This window comes from Tursiops truncatus, chromosome 10 (assembly GCF_011762595.2).
Source record: "Tursiops truncatus isolate mTurTru1 chromosome 10, mTurTru1.mat.Y, whole genome shotgun sequence".
NCBI lineage: Eukaryota > Metazoa > Chordata > Mammalia > Artiodactyla > Delphinidae > Tursiops > Tursiops truncatus.
Genome location: NC_047043.1, coordinates 98,907,834 through 98,923,259, shown reverse-complemented (window position 1 = coordinate 98,923,259; position 15,426 = coordinate 98,907,834). Strand labels below are relative to the sequence as shown.

At 46.7% G+C, this 15,426-nt stretch overlaps 1 protein-coding gene and 1 long non-coding RNA gene across 5 annotated transcripts in view; one reads left to right on the top strand and one right to left on the bottom strand.

The window, feature by feature from the left end:
- Positions 1-2,849: 2,849 nt before the first annotated feature.
- Positions 2,850-8,889, bottom strand: LOC141275705 (uncharacterized). The gene is made up of 2 exons (XR_012323930.1): positions 5,402-8,889; positions 2,850-5,179 (listed from the first exon to the last, which is right to left on the bottom strand). It is a non-coding gene; the product is annotated as an uncharacterized lncRNA (long non-coding RNA).
- A 501-nt stretch (positions 8,890-9,390) lies between these two features.
- NR2C2 (nuclear receptor subfamily 2 group C member 2) overlaps positions 9,391-15,426 on the top strand; it is an 83,197-nt gene continuing 77,161 nt past the window's right edge. For 2 of the 4 annotated variants that reach the window (XR_004528661.2, XM_033865483.2), the window contains exon 1: positions 9,391-9,663. The gene's annotated coding sequence lies outside the window, so the exon portion shown is untranslated. The remainder of the gene's footprint in view (positions 9,664-15,426) is intronic. The other 2 variants (XM_033865485.2, XM_033865484.2) reach the window with 2 other exon arrangements.

Genomic DNA, 15,426 nt, shown 5'->3' with positions numbered 1-15,426 from the left:
GCTTCTTCTTAGAAGCACCCAGAAGACCCTCCACACGGCTCCAGGACCACACTTACTGAGCTGTCACTGCCAAGGGCACCACTATGACTGGCAGAGACCAGTCAGCTGGGGGAGAGGGAGCTGGTGGAGGCGGCTGGGGGGATTCACCCACAGTGGCCACTCTCTGGACCACATCTTCTGGAAAGAAGACTATGGTTTGGATTAGTGTAGTGCACGGGCTGTGCCTTGCCATGGATTTGGGGGATGTTCTGTGATAGAGTAACTTACACAGCCATCATTGGGGCATCTATTATATATTTGCTGAATATTACTGTAAGTGGCATTGGGGAGGCTGGTTTGATGTTATTGGTATTTTAAGCCCCTAATAAACACAATTATTAAATCAGCAGCCAAACAGCACTGATCTCTCATGGGCTCGTAGAAGACCTTTGTGTGATTAACAACAAATGATAGCAAACATCTCGGCACGAAGGGCTCTAAGCACCTTAACCCCGCTCCTCCATTTAATTCTCCCAAGGGCCTGTTGAGGTGAGTTGTTTTTCTATTATTATCCCCATTTTGCAGATGAGGAAACTGGGGAATAGAAATGTTAGGTCGCTTGCCCGGGGTCACACACTCACAGTTGGCAAACCCATGCTTGTAACTGCTCCTCTGTGGTGCCTCCCTCGAATGTGTGTGAGCTGATACTCGGCAATTTTCTGACACTTGCAACATGAAGTCCCTCCTAAAATCAACAGAAATCTCTAACTGCCCAGGACCAATCAGTAGGACCTTTTTTCCAACAGTATAACAAACACAATGTTGAGTCAGAGAAAAATTGTGCATTTTTTTCTCCAAGCAGAATCCTTAGATGTTGTCACGTAAGGTACCATCCATGTACATAATCCAGTGTTTTCGATATACTAATTGCAACAATGAATACAGTTCTGTTTTTTCTGCAATCATATGCACAAGATTTACCTCAACTTAAAATGGGGATCTGGATATTTAAAACCCAAAGTACACATGCTTTAAAAATAATTTAACATTTCACATTTCTAGGGTTATTCAATAATTGACATGTTAGAATGCATACTCAAATATGAGGGATTTTTAAGGTAAGTAACCTTGGGGATTCAGCCCATTTCTCTCACATAATGGAATAGCTTAGAATTCCTATGATGGATTTATAAATAATAACCTAAAAATTGATCAATTACTTGCTATTCTCAAACCCTTTATGAATTTACGTCCTGTGGTGAAAAGACAAGCCCGAAGGTTATAGTTAACACGTGTCCTATGAGAATGGACAAGAAGTCTTATTTTGGGAAGGAAGCCATCATATCCTTGCCACACCAGTTCCAAGGGGAAGAGAGCACGTGTTCACAGAACACTTCTGTGTCCTGGGGGGTTGCACCCCTAAGGGAAGGGGGCTATTTCCAGAAGTGAAATCAAGCCAGTGCAAGCAATGCACAGCCCGGGGTGTGTTGGTCATGTGAAGCCAGAGCAGTGTGTCGGGGTGACAGACCACAAATGTACAACTTGCTGCAGCCAGAACCTGGGCCACTTTACCAAGGCTGCCCCCTTGGGGTGCAGCGGGGAACAGCAGAGGGAGAGCTGGCCCTGGGGACAGCTGCATAGGTTCTGTGGTCTGAGACGGCTGCCCCACTATGCATGTGTGGGTGGCTTCAGGCTCTTCCCGCGGCCCACCCCTCTCCTCTGGGGTGCCCCTCTCTAGGTCTACAACTGCCCTCAGGAAACTGTGGACAGGCAAGTTGGGGATCCAGGGTTGGGAGGGTCTGGGAAGGTTTTCAGAGTAAAAACTTAACTTAGTCCGTGGGCAGGGACCTCAGCTTGTGGCCGGCCAGGCTTGGAGTCTGTGGTACCAGTGTACAGGGTCTATCTGCAGTGTATAGTCAGATCCTGAGCTGAAGAAAATGAGACCCGAGAGTGTCTGAAATGATGTTTTAGGCACAAGGGCTGTCACTAGTTATCGTCAGACAGGACTGCAAGGCACCTTTTAGAATTCCACACTGTGCCAAACGTTATCAGGAGGAATACACTACTAAGGTAGTGAACATCTGAGGGGAAACCAGCCTAACCGAGCCAGACGCCGGACTACAGAGGCAGTGCCCAGCATCACAACATCCCCTTCCACCAGATCTCTCTCTGGAGAAGCTTAAGGCCCCGTGGCCACCCTCACAATGTCCTGGTGATCTTGGAGTGATTTTGCAGACGAGTTCTCTACATGGTCTGGGTCTTTTCGGTGCACAGATAATTGACGATGTCTTACAGGGAAGGGCATTCTGTGTTGACAGAGCAGAATGACGGCGGGCATCTTCTCTACTTTGATCATCTTTCAAGGGTGCCGTTAAACTAGAGCCAGTGTAGAGAGCAAAAGAGAGGCTTGGACAAGAGAAAATCTGTATTAAGAAAGCACAAGACAAAAGAGAAAAGGAAGAAAAAGAAAAAAGGAAGAAAGCACCATAAATGAGTTTCTTTTATTCTTGTTTTTCAAACTGGACAGTATCCCCCAAGTTCCAAGTGAGTTATGGAATCAATGTAATGGGTCACAACCAGGACCCGACCCCTGCCCCACACACCAAAGAGCGGAGTAGAAGGCAGCAGAATATTCCATCATCCTTAAGGACCATTTTATGACATTTTTGTTTCAATCATACGTTTATGTATATACTATATGTGATATGCTACTTGTTGATAAAAATGTATTTATACTTATAGATCACGGTCAAAAAATTTTTAAACCACTAGCCTAAGAGTATCAGGTAAGGAAAAAAAAATAAAGAGCACAAAGTTGCAGTCAGACACATAATGAGCCAAAGCAGAAGAACTAAAGACACATATTCAAATGTAATGACACTTCCAGTTTTATTTTTTGAATGCTTCAAAATATTACAAAGAGGAAAACATATAAAATTCATGGAAAAGCTACCCAGATTCTTTCAGTTATTCTGGAAACTGACTTTACATCCTGTGGTGAAAAGACAGACTTTGCTGATTGAAACTCTGATACGCTCATAAACAATGACTTTCCTAATACAGAGAAATGCTGATTTACCTAAGTCATTTCTGAAACGTCTGTGAACAAGTCAAATTTCACGTTGAAACCTGAGTCTCAAGAAACACCTAGATAATCGCGAAACATGCATTTCTTGGCTCCTCCCAAAACCTACTAAAAGGACAGTAAATGAATAAAGAGATATAACCTAAAGGACAAAGAAAATCCAAGAGGCATAGGGTATGGAAATGGTCAGCTCATTTTTGGAAGATATAACATGTGTGGACAGTGGCCGCTAACTTGGCAGAGGAGAAAGCTAATACCATAGTGACCCCTGGGAGAGATGCCAGTGAGACATATCAGCCCCTGCCTCCGGAGAGGCTTGGAAGCCAGAGGCACCGTATCTGGGAAGGCCATGGTGGGACTCAAGGCCATGGTGGGACTCAACAGGAGCACCAGTGGAGTCTCTGTAAGGAGTCATGAGACCCTCATCCCCTGACTCCACCCTACAGACAAGTGACTGCCCTGGAAGGAGACAGGAAACACACACACACTTTGGATTCAACTTTTTTTTTTTTTTAATTTTATTTATTTTATTCTTGGCTGCACTGGGTCTTTGTTGCTGCGCTCGGGCTTTCTCTAGTTGGCAGTGAGTGGGGGCTACTCTTCGTTGAGGTACACTGGCTCTAGGCGCGTGGGCTTCAGTAGTTGTGGCTTGTGGTCTCTAGAGCGCAGGCTCAGTAGTTGTGGCGCACAGGCTTAGCTGCTCCGCGGCATGTGGGATCTTCCTGGACCAGGGATCGAACCGGTGTCTCCTGCACTGGCAGGCGAATTCTTAACCACTGTGCCACCAGGGAAGTCCCTGGATTCAACTTCTAAACGGGGGGCTCCTGTTTCCTGCCTGCGAAGTTCCCGCTCCTTGAGATGAAAATGTGTGCTCAATAGAAGGAATCAAAATTCTTGAGTTCAACAGTTTTTTTGTTGGGAGACTACCCCTGAATGACGCTCTAATCTGAAGGTGGCTGAAAAGACCCGTTATGAAGGACTTTCATTTGCCCTGACTGAGGAGTCTGTATTTTATCTGATTAGTCCAAGGTCCTAAACTGGTTCTGAGGCCCAGAACCATGCTTAAGAGACGCTGCTTGGCCTGCACAGTTTAAAAACCATTTGCAAATTGCTAACATTTTAAAGTTAAGAAATTTTTATGTTTACAAATCTGGATTTCTGGTTTCTCTTGAGAAATCTGAGATGCGTCATCTCTGGACCACATTCCAGGAGCTGATGAGGGGCTCTACCCCTTTAAGTGGGTACTGAGCTCTCCAGGTGTCACTACCACCATTTAACATACTAATTGTGTTTGTATCAGTTTATTAACCTCCCTTAGATTGTCTGCCAGACTCCTACACCCTCCCCCAAGGCCCCACCTGAGGCATCTGAGGTTTTACTTCAGCCCTAAGCAATGCAGAACTATTAAAGACCTTCATAAATAGAAGAGGGCTAGGAGAGGCTCTGTTTCAGCAGCAGCACAAAGGGAGCAAGGATGAATGAATGAGGAAGGCAGCTAGTTAGACTGGTTAGGAAGGCTAGGAAACTACACAGCGGAACTACACAGCGGCGTAGAGATGAAGATAAGACCTAAACTAGGGACCAGTAGAGGAGGGGCCAAACTTGAGGGTAAAACCAAGGGGATTTGTTGTTTAGACCCTCAGTCTTAACAGTGTAACCAGAGGCTCCTGAAAGCCAGAAGCCTCAGGCAGCATCCCATCTCTCCCCAAGGGAAAGGGCAGGATCCAAAGCAAAGCACTTAAGGGAGAGGCTTTTCCAAAGAACTTCTGCTTTGAGGTGCATTCCCTGGCCTGCAGTGAACAGGCTGTGGGGTGGAAATAATTTCTTTAAGAAACTCAAGGAATGCTACTATTTAACTTCTAGACTTCATCAGTGAAAGGCTGGTAGTCCCAAGTGGGTTAGCTCTTGAGGTGGTGCTGGGTTAGTAAAGAACTCCAGGCCTGGGCTTCCCTGGTGGTGCAGTGGTTGAGAGTCCGCCTGCCGATGCAGGGGGCACGGGTTCGTGCCCCGGTCCGGGAAGATCCCACATGCCGCAGAGCGTCTGGGCCCGTGAGCCATGGCCGCTGAGCCTGCACGTCCGGAGCACCCGCAACGGGAGAGGCCACAGCCTAAACACTGAGAGTCCCAATTAGACGACATTTAAAAACAAGACATTCTCCTGAGCATATTCTAAAATGGGACTAAGGGCAGGTGCATTTTTCTGATAATCTGATTTTCTATCATGTTTCCAAGATACCTGAGCCAAGTACAACTTACTAAGGCATGGGAAGCCCCAGGTGAGAAACCAAACGGTCATAACTCTCAATAAAAGCCATTCTGGAGGGGCTCAGGACTCACTCTGGCAGTGTTCCTGTGTTCCAGAACCATCCATCCACCGCAGGGTCGGTCTTTCTCTTCCTGGGAAGAACAAGGGCCATTGATACAGAGGTTGAGACCTCCGCAAGTAACCTTCTACTGTGACAGAGCTTGACTGTGACAGAATCACAGAGGTGGGCAGAAGAGGGTTTTCTTCCTTTCGAAGTCCTCAAGGACAAAAGAGAAGAAATAAGCAGAAATAACTATTAATAAACGTTCCACCACCTGCTAGCCACGTGACTTTGGAGAAGTTATTCTTACTCTGTTAAAGGCCTCTGCCTCTTCAGTTGTAAAAAAGAGAAAAAAGATAACACTATCTACTGCACAGGGTTATTATGAAGATTAAACAGGATAATGTGTAAGTGTAAGGAATGTGCAATCTGGTATTCAATGATTATGTCTCTTCAGATACCAAATTCATAAAAAAAAAAGGCTAGCAACAATTACGTGAGGTTTAAAAGTTTATTTTATAAACATGTCAATTATACAAATGAGAAACAAGTTTCAGAAACTGATTACTGTATATAGTAATAAAGCATAAGCTATTATAGAAAAATTGACATATAGATGTACGTAAGTACTTACAAAGGTAATTATTGTCTTCCTAGTCTATGAAAATAAAAAAAAACATTACTTATGCTATCACAAAAGCCATACCCTTACAGGTAAAAAAAAAAATCTCTACTAGATAATAGTAATTTTAAAAATTTAGCACATCTACAACTATTTAGTCAAAACTTGGTTTTCATTGACTCAACATTTATCATTTAAATGCAAATTCAAAATAAGCTTGGATGGCAAAAAACATTTACTCTGTTAGGTACAAAATGAAACCGCATGATCTAGTTCCTGCTCTCAGTTAATGACTGCAGAACAGACTGCTTAAGTGTTGTGAGAAAAAAGACCTGCCCGAGGACCAGAGGAGGGAACACCTCGATCTCATTCACAAGTACTGTGTAGGGAGCTAGAAGCCCCAGGCTCATATCTCAGCTCCAGGAAGTCACCAAAACCTTTACAGAGTTCATCTGTAAAAATGGGATGATGATATGAACAGTTTACCATACACTGTTGCTGTGAAAAGCATTCATTCAATAAATGCCCACTGCAGGACTTCCCTGGTGGTCCAGTGGTTAAGACTCCACCTTCCAACACAGGGGGTGCGGGTTTGATCCCTGGTTGGGGAACTAAGATCCCACATGTTGCACAGTGCGGCCGAAAAAAAAAAAAAGGAAATGCCCACTTCATGCCCATTCTGTACTTCAGTACTAGGTACTGTGTTAAGGGCTGAGACAGAGCAGGACAAGGCACATTTCGATACAGGGCTCAGGATGGGTAGGTGCTGAGGCGATGCACACACAAGGGCTGGGTACTGCTGGATATATCATTCCCACTGAGCCACTGGCCCTGTCAATGAGTAATCTTCAGGCATAGTTAAGGAGTTAAAAAAGATTCTTTTAAAAGGTTAAACAAAAAGTTTTGTCTCTTTTTTCTGCCACACATTTTTGGAATTAGATCAGTGATTTGGGCCTGTAGTGTGCATCAGAATGATCTGTGGTGCTCAGTACAAGTGCTGATGCCAGGCCCCACCCAAAGCTTACAGTTTCAGACCCAACGGGGGGCCTGGCAGTTCTGAAGTACACTCTGCAATTAAGAACACTTTATTTTAAAGGCTGATAAAACGTTAAAAGCACTGTTAATGCAAATGTGGATACATCATATTAACAGTCAAAAAGTATAGCTAGTATAACACAAAATGTATAATATTTTTGTGATTATAAAGTCCATCAAGTGTTACAAAGCCATTTAAGAGTTCTCACTAAAAGCTTCTACCAAAAACACAATGGAACAAAAAATAGCACTATGGCAGTGGTGCCCTCAGCTTGCAGAAGCCTTTTACCTGCTGATACTGTTTGCAATCTGTGTGTGTATGTACATGTGCTTCTGTCCTTCAGGGGACGAAAAGAGCTCAAGCCCATCAAGATTGTGAACTTTGCTATTACTTTTAATATTGAACAACTAACCTTTTAACCCAGTGGTCCCCAACCTTTTGGCACCAGGGACCGGTTTCATGGAAGACAATTTTTCCACAGAAGGAGGGGTGCGGGGTGGTTCAGGCGGTAACGTGAGCGACGGAGAGCGGTGGGGAGCGGTGGAGAGCGGCAGATGAAGCTTCGCTTGCTCACCCACCACTCACCTCCTGCTGTGCGCCCGGTTCCTAACAGGCCATGGACTGCTACTGGTCCATGGCCCAGGGGTTGAGGATCCCTGTTTTAACTGGAAATTTTACTGAATACTACTACAAACAAAGCAAACTGATGCAGCATGGTTTACAACATAAACCTTAAGGTGAAAAGGACTAGATTAGAGCCCTGGCTTCACTTTCTGCACCTGTAGCACTGGGAAGGTTGCTTAACTTACCTGGGTGTCAGTTCCTGCGCCTTAGTAAAATGAAATAACAGTGCCTTGCTCCAGAATTGCTGAGTATTAAATGGAGAAAATTAAGAAAACTATAAGCCATCATAGAAACATTAACTATTTTTAGTATTCATTTAAAAATCTAGAACAATTATAATTTGCCAAAAAAACCCTTAAAACTCATTTAAGTGTGTATTTTAAAACTATATCTGTAAGTATTATATAACATTAAAAACAATTTTTGGGAAAAAAAGTACACAATTACAAAGCAGTCCATGTTTACAAGGATTTACCATCAAAGCACTGTGTTCCCTTAGGCATATCATTTGACCTCTCTGGTCTCATCTGCCTCTCCTGTAAAATCTTTCTGCCAGAAGAGGATTCAACCATATCATCTCTGAGACCCCTTCCAGCTTCAGGATCTGTGATTCACCACGACATTATAAATTTAACTCTTTTCTCCACTTACTTCCCTGCAAGGTGAAAACAAGGAAGGAAAACGTTTAAAGCATTTCCTATCAAATAAAAATTTTACAAGATTATGGACAAAATACTAAAATCTGGGGTCACACTGATAAAAGCCCAAATGGCCACTGTTTAAGAAAAAAGCTTAAACCATCCACCTTGGAGTCAGTAATCATAATAAAGATGAAAAGTGCAGGAAAAAAATCAATTAGCAGAGGATCTTCGGCCTACAGAGAAAGCATGGTGATCAAGGAGTCTGGCCTAAGCACTTCAGGGCATCCCTGATAAAACAGTGGTCCACACCTTCCAAAGCAAGTCAAAACCACTTAAAAGAGAGAAGTAGCTAATGAAAACCTACAACCCAAGATTCATAGGCTCAAGAGAAGCAATTGTATTTATATAATTTAAGCAATCCTGCAAAGAGTTTTTTAATACACATTTAAGCATGGTTTACTCGTTTCAAATCGCGATACTCTTTATGCACTTGACCTGATACTCTCAGAAACTGGTGCCTCCTCGGACCATCTATACCGAGTAGGGCACAAACAGTTCAATACCCACCCAACAAACCACCCGCTTCCGACCTACAGGCTGTCCGCTCTCTCATTGCTTCCTCAATCAACACAGAGGTTTCAGCTCGGCGGGGGCCGGGGTGGAGGACGTCGCAGCGAGAACACAGCCCCTACCCGGCCTCGAGGAGCTCGCGGGCCCCTGGGAGGGACGGGGTGGCCCCTGAATAACGGTACCCGGCGTTCCAGGCCTTCGAAAACGACCAACCAACCCCTTACCCCGACGACCTCGGCATTTAACCTACATGGTGGCCCTGCAGCGGTGCGGACCCAGCCGGGGCAGACACCCCGGCGACTGCGCGAAACCCTGCGCCATGCGCCCGCCGCCGCCGCCGCCGCCGCCGCCGGGCCGCCAAGGGGCCGGACGGAGCAGCGCGACCGCCGCGTTCCGTTGCGCGCGCGCGCCTCAGCCAATCGCGTGCTCGCCCGCCCCCCGCGGCCGCAGCGAGGCTGGCTCTGGGAAGAGGAAGAAGAACATTCGCCCTCCTCCTACCAGCGCGCGGGCGGCGGCGGCGGCGGCACCGGGGTCACGAACTCTGACCTTTCACTGACAAAAACAATAACAAACCCCTCCTTCCCCGCGACCCCGGCGGCGCCTTCGGGCCCGCCCTCGCCGCCCCACTCCCACCTGGGCGTCTCGTCTCTCGCCCGCTGACCTGCGAGCCCGCGGCCCGGGGCTCCCGCCAACCGCCGACGCCGGGAAGCCGGCCTCCCCGCGCCCTGCCCTCCGCGCCGGGGGCCGCCCGCCGCAGACACGGGACCTGCTTCGAGGTCGCTTTGGCGCCAAATCCTGAGGTAAAATTGAAAAAAGGCCGGGGCGGGCTCGGGCCGGCGGCGGAGGGGGCGGTCCTGGCGCGCGGACATGGAGGCGCCGCGGCGGCGGCTGAACCCGACCCTTTTACCTTTGCCACGGGGCGGCGGCGCCGGCGCCAACCGCTTTGCATAGTGGGCCGGGCCGCTCCCCTCCCCTCCCCGCCCGCGGCCGGCGGAGCGAGCGGGCTACCCCTGTCCGGCCCGGCCGGCACGAGGGTGGGGGCGGAGGGGGATGGCCGCGGCCCCGCCTCACAGTTGGCCCTCCGCCAACGCCGCCATTTTGTTCTCGGCGGAGATGGCTCCTGCTGGGCCACGCTCCCCTCCTCCTCCTCTATCGCCTCCTCCTTTCTGCAGTCCCTCCTTCTCTCGCTCCCCGGCTCCTCTACCCTCCGCTTCCCGCCCGCAGTTGGCGGCCGCTGCGGCCCAACCGCCGTTTTTTCCTGAAGGGGAGGGTGGAGGAAAGGGAGGAAGGCGGGTGCGGGCGCGAGCTTGTGAGCGACAGCTGGGTGGGCCAGTTGGCGCCCAGATAGGAGGGCCGGGGCCCCGCGGCGCCGCCCCCCGAGGCTTTGCTGACTGGATCTGTCGGCAGGGGGCGGTCCCCGCGCGTCGCGGGAGCCCTGGCGGGGTGGGAGCAGAAGCCGGGGCGCGACGTGGGGCCGGGGCGCGACGTGGGGCCAGGGCGCCGGGGGCGGGGCGGGGGTGCGGCCGGGTGAGCGTGAGGCGCGCGGCTAGGGCCCGGGCGCGTCCTCCGCGTGGAACGCGTCCAGAATGAGTGCTGTGGAACAATAGTAATAAAGGTGTTGAAGCATCCTGAACCCAGGGCGCTGGCTCGTGGGAAGGGCTTTTTGGAATCTGGACACCTTAGGGCTCCTGCCCGTATGAGGCTCAATTTCATCGACTGTGAAATGGGAGGATGGGCGTTCTTGCCAGGCCGGACCTCCCTTCTCAGATCGTTTGAGGGGCTCAACTCAGAAAATGGAGTCCAGGCTACTTTCCGAACCTCAGAGTAATGGAAAAATGGTGTTGTTGTTGAAAATGGAGTGTGGAGCCACCCGGAGTGGAAAGCCTAAGGATATTGAGGGCTTGAGAGAACAGAGGAGAATCTGGAGTGTTCTCTTATCATTCGTTGATTACATACGTATTTGCTTAGTCTGGGGCACTGGGGATACATCCAGAGAACCAGCTAGACCAGGCCCCTGCCCTCCTATAATTGGGGGTAGGGTGAATAGACAATTAAAGAGGTGATTTCGGAGAGTGGTAAATCCTGTGAAGTAAGTGAAGTGAAACTGGATGTGTTGAAAGCCTGACGCAGCTGCGATTGAATGGTCGGGGAAGGGCTCCGTGAGGACGTGATGTTTGAATGGAGGAACCCAAGGAAGGAATAGCGTGAGAGAGAAAACAGCAAATGCAAAGAAAGCCCCAGGAGGGAAGGCGTTTGGTGTGAGTGAGGCTGGAGAGCTCGTTCGTTGTCCCGTCCATTATTCCCCTCTACCTCCAGGCTGAGGTATGTGAAATATGACAAAGGTGATGGAGAATAAATCTCTAATTTAATAATCAACGAGAGAGTCGAGGAAAATATAGCCGTGAAATGAATACCTGTTGAATACATGACTTGGTGGAAAGCCTCAGAAAATCACTTTACTTCCAGATTCAAATCCTTTGTCATTCCCTTGTGTTCATCCTCAATTCCTCAAATATTTCCTGAACCCCCCTATTACCCAGGCGCTAGTTGACTAAGACATTGGTGGGTGTCAAGTATGTGAATATAGTTCTATACACCTGAGTTCTGTTCTCTCCCTCTTTCCCTAATACATCTGCATACATACACATACCCACACAAATGTTGTAGGCAGAAGCTAAATAGTGTTGTGGGTAACAGTGCCAATATTTACTAGCCCTGTGATTCTGAGTAAGTTATTTAACTTTTTTTGAGGCTCATTGTCCTCATCTGGACAGTAAATAGAACCTTCCTTCTAGAATTGAGGATTAAATGAGTTTAATGTAAATAAGGAGCTTAGAAAAGTGACATATAGTAAATGCTCACAATTGGAGTTATTGTTGTCATGAAGCACTAGCTGTCTGGTAAAGACATTGGACTGGTTAAGTGATGCAAACAATGAGATTTTTAGGCAGTGTGGTGTAGGGGCAAAACACTGCATTAGAACACTGGGGTACTAGTTTTGGCTCTTCTGCTTTCAGCTAGTCACTTGGCATCCAGACCAAAAGTTTATTTAGAAAACAAAGTAGTGTAACTAATACTATTAACAAAAGTGTGGGGTGCTTTACAGTTTACAGAATTCTCTTACAGGCATTATAGTGTTAAAGCCCTAGCAGGATATAATGGTAGAGGTCCTTTGCCTGCTCCCTATTTTAAAACCTAAGACTTTACGTCATTTTCTTATCCCTGTATCCCTAGCTCCCTGTGCATGAAACACACTGGCCTGCCTTCAGTTTTCTTGAAAGTGTGGCTTACCTTTACCCCAGGCCCTTTCAGATGATGTTCCCTCAGCCTGCAGTCCTCATTTGCCCCCTGCCCCCCCGCCCCCCATACACCTTAGTCCTGCAGATGTCAGCTTAAGCATCGCTTCCTCAGGGAATCGCTCTCTGATGCCCAATGCCAGTCTAGATCAGATTCTTTTTCTTTACATTGTGTTCTTTTCCTTTTTTTTTTTTTTTTTTTTTTTCGATACACGGGCCTCTCACTGTTGTGGCCTCTCCCGTTGTGGAGCACAGGCTCCGGACGCGCAGGCTCAGCGGCCATGGCTCACGGGCCCAGCCGCTCCGCGGCATGTGGGATCCTCCTGGACCGGGGCACGAACCCGTGTCCCCTGCATCGGCAGGCGGACTCTCAACCACTGCGCCACCAGGGAAGCCCTTCTTTTCCTTTTTAACGTTTATCTCATTTCATAGTTACACTCCATAATGTGATTGTTTGATTGATACCTGTTCCCCTTACCTTATGAGAGCAGGAATCATTTTGGGCACCATTATATTTCCAGCACTTAGCAGAGTGCCTGGCACTACTTGTTGAGTGAATGAATAGTTTATAATTTATGATATCACTGCTAACTAAGTTGCTGCTCATTGATGGTGCCTTTTTATGTGGGCTTGTTAGCAATTCAGAAGCAGTGCCAGCAATAAAATAAATATCTGTTATGGTATTTGGATGAATTCAGGAAGTGGTTCCTCACAGATATGGCACTGCCTGCAAACTTGAATATGGGTAAGATAACCCACATAAATCCTTTTTTACACACTTAATATGTTGATTTATGGGCGGTCTTTTTGAGACAAGAAATAGATAATTTAATAATTAGTTGTATTACAAGGTAAATTACATGAAAGTTAATGAGTTCGCATGGAACTCATTAGTAAACAGCCAAAAATAATCATGCCATTTACTTTAACTGAAAAATCAAAGCACCAGTGTGATTTTCTTGAAATAAAAAATGCTGGTCTTATTCTATCACAGGAGATCAAAGAACAGAGAAGAAGACTTAATGGGTTTGCAGAGAGTTGGGAGTTCAGCCTCTGTAGCCATTAATTTAAAATAGTTATCTTGGGCTTCCCTGGTGGCGCAGTGGTTGAGAGTCCGCCTGCCGATGCAGAGGACATGGGTTCGTGCCCCGGTCCGGGAAGATCCCACATGCCACGGAGCGGCTGGGCCTGTGAGCCATGGCCGCTGAGCCTGCGCGTCCGGAGCCTGTGCTCCGCAACGGGAAAGACCACAACAGTGAGAGGCCCACGTACCGCAAAAAAAAAAAAAAAATCTTTCCAAAGATAAATTGATTCATGCAATGGAATTATTGAAAATCACCTTGTGATTGCTTTACCAAGTTTAAAAGCACATTTTGCCAGGTATATATCAAGCTTCTGCTTAAAAGCATGGTAAATAGAAAATTTTTGTTGACTTATATAATACAGATTTTACAAATAAAGTGTTGTGGTATTTTTAAAACAACAGCCACCCTTTTATTTATTTATTTTTGGATGTTTCTTTTCTATCCTGTTGAAGGATTTTTTGGTATCACTTGTTCAATCCAACACTTTTGATTCCTTGAACTACCTAATTCAGGGTAACCAAAGAACTGATAGTTTAATGAAAAAGCTAAATATATATATATATTTATATGTATGTGTATATTATCTTATAACATTAAATTACTTATTTATTGCTTTCAACAGTTGTATTTATGGTGACCTTGAAGTTTTGTTTTCATGCACATGCCTTTACAGAAAGAAGGAAAACCTATGTGTAATAACGTCACTTCATGAGGACTTCTGGGAAGTTTTAGCATGTGTCTCCAAGGAGTCAAGTGACAGTGTATCGCCTGTCTCTGGAACCTTGAGTGGGTAGCCTCTCTGAGACTTATACATTCCCCAGTTGTAAAATGGGGAGGCGGGGAGCCAACACTGAGATTTGGGTCAGAAACAGGGACCACTTGTTATCCAGATGGCATAGAGAGCAAGGCAGGTGGGCCTGTGTGGATCAGCCCACCTTCAACTTTGGCCCTGAACACTGGCCTCATGTGTCTAGCTGCCTGACTGTCTCCATGTATTAAGGGCTTTCATTTGGGATTTTTATCCCTGAGTTTGCTTACCTATGTGCCATGTGCTCCTTTAGTCCCAAAGCACCTCGTAGAGCAGATACTAGTCCCCCTTAATCAATACTGCATAGGGGGAATTTGGGAAGGAATCAGTCTTAAGGCTCATCAAGTCTAGCCTCACACCTGATGCAAAACTCACCTGTCAGAGGTTAGTTTATCTCTTTTCACTTTATTGCTGGTTATGAGCAGCTTAGATGTAGACTTTTTCCCTCCATGTATTATTATCTTTAACCTAATCTGTCACACGTTGTAAAAGATATGCTCTTACCTGTTGGAGTTTCACTTGCCTCAACCTAATAGGCCTGGGGGCTGAGATTCTCTTTGTGACTCTGTCCCATCCTGCCATTCCTTCCCCATATCCCTTGTCACGCACTGCTGCTACTTGCTTCCCATTCTTTCTTCAGGTGCCCTGAGTGCTAGAGCTTTAAGCGGCAGGGGCTCTGTACAAAAAGGCAAGACTCCCTGGGAACAGTCAACTAGCATAGCTCACAGTGATGGTGGGGGGAGTGGATAGAAGACATTAAAGTCCAGATCAGGGCATTGGCATAGGGTACTGTTAGGGGGACAGAAAGAGCAGATTCATACCCCAGCATCTGGGAGTCTTGGAGCAGAGGGATGGGAAGGGAATTGTTAAGGATGGGAAAGGAACAGGCTAGCTCAGATGCTCAGCTATCTTTCTGATTACCCCTGGGCTCCAGGTAGCCTATAATCATGAAACCCAGCCTCAGGGACAGAGTGTGATACCTCTTCCACTCTAATAAGAGGCCTGAAGTCCATAATAGGAGGTGAAACCTTTCATTCCAAAATTATCGACAGTAACCCTGATGATTCTAATCCCTGGAAGTGTTAACATGTTGATAGGGGGGAATTTCTGCCAATGATAGAAGAGCATATCATTCTCTCACTGGATTAGTGGAAGGTACGAGAGACGGTGTTGAGGCCTGGAAAATGAAGTGAATGCTATTCAAAGAGTGGGGAGAGAAATGAGAGGCTGGCAGGGCCAGACACAAACTTGAAGGTTTTATGGTTTTACTGGGAGCCACCTTACTTACCTTTATTGTTCATGTTTGAATAGAAGCTACGCCAAAAAAAAAGTTTCTTACCTGGCTGCCCATACATGCACCTCCAATAAAAACTC